We start from the raw sequence: 1,251 nt of genomic DNA on the forward strand, positions 1-1,251 counted from the left end.
GGCCAGTGCGGGGCGGGGGAGGTGCGGGGCGGGGGGCTCCTCAGACGCCAGACGCGGCCCCTGGGGGGAGGGGCGGGCAGAGGGGAGGGGGCTCTGGGGCGGCTGGCTCACCAGTGGCCGCAGCGAGCGCCGCGGCGGTGGCGTGGCCCGGAGAGAAGAAAGGGGCGGCGGTGTGGGGGAGAGGAGGGAGGGGGAGCAAGACTTGCTCCCCGCTCCACTCCGCCCGACACACACACACACACACTCACCGACCCTAAAATGAAAAATTATTGAAGTGGGGGGTGGGGGCAGAGTGCTCCCGGACGCAGCAGCCCAGAGCCAAGACAGGCGCGGGCGGAGGGAAACCAGGTAGAGTAGGTCCCGGACACCCTCCTCCGTGCGCACACCCACTTCCCCTCCCCGCCAGGGGACGCCGAGGGCCGGAGTGCGAGCCCCGAGCTCGTGGCAGCGCTCCGGAAACTTTGCCCAGTGAAAGCTAGGAAAGAAAAAAAAAAAAATCACCCGAAGTTGAGAGTTGAGCCTCCAAGTTAAGAGCTCCGCAGCGGGCTAGGGGAGGCGTGCGGGAGCGCGCTGGCGAGAGAAATCCAGCCTAAGTTTGGAGGGTCGCGTGTCCGGAAGGCTAGTGCCAGGGCCCGGGGAAGCCGACGCCGTCTGGAGAGAGGCGGTCGGGGCGAGGCTGGCGGCGCAGGCCTGGGTTCCAGGGCCGGGAGCGCGCCCCCAAGGCCAAGTCAGGGACCCGGGATCTGAGGAACCCTACAAACAGTCGAGGGCTGAATGCCACAGAAGCCCTGAATCCCCAGCTCCCGAGGCTTGCAGAAACAGAAAGGTCGAGATACAGAGACCGAGAAGCCAGATTCCGGGTGTGTTTCAGTCCCCAGAGGGGAGCACTCGGGGCTGGGGCCCAAGCGTCCACCTCTGCGCAGTCGGAGGCCGGAGGACAAAGCAAGGGTAGCCCCAAGAGCCCGGGTCTCTGGGAACCTGCTCGCCGCGCTGCGGGAGGTCCTGGAGCCTGATTCCGGGGAGGGACACACCCCCCTCCCACTCCGGGGCAACTGTGAAAGCACTGAGCGAAGGAAAGAAAAATGTTTCTTACGGACAGAACACAATTGTTCTAAGCTGTTACTCGGGGAAAGAGAAAATGGGGAAAGGAAAGAAAACTGGCTAGCAGGAGCTACGGGGAGACCACGGTGGTGAGGCCCTCGGGTCACGGCCGCGCTGACCAGGCGCCAGCAGCCACGGCGCACACTCGAG

The 1,251-nt window shown here is 65.5% G+C and overlaps 1 protein-coding gene across 1 annotated transcript in view; it reads right to left on the reverse strand.

Annotated features, from left to right (window-relative positions):
• The window catches only part of Bcl11a (BAF chromatin remodeling complex subunit BCL11A), a 95,280-nt gene extending 94,043 nt beyond the window's left edge, over positions 1 to 1,237 (reverse strand). Inside the window, exons 1-2 of the mRNA XM_031341597.1 lie at positions 502 to 1,237; positions 112 to 253 (exon numbers count right to left, since the gene is read on the reverse strand). The gene's annotated coding sequence lies outside the window, so the exon portion shown is untranslated. The remainder of the gene's footprint in view (positions 1 to 111; positions 254 to 501) is intronic.
• Positions 1,238 to 1,251: the final 14 nt, after the last annotated feature.

Source organism: Mastomys coucha, unplaced genomic scaffold (genome assembly GCF_008632895.1).
Source record: "Mastomys coucha isolate ucsf_1 unplaced genomic scaffold, UCSF_Mcou_1 pScaffold22, whole genome shotgun sequence".
Classification (NCBI taxonomy): Eukaryota; Metazoa; Chordata; class Mammalia; order Rodentia; family Muridae; genus Mastomys; species Mastomys coucha.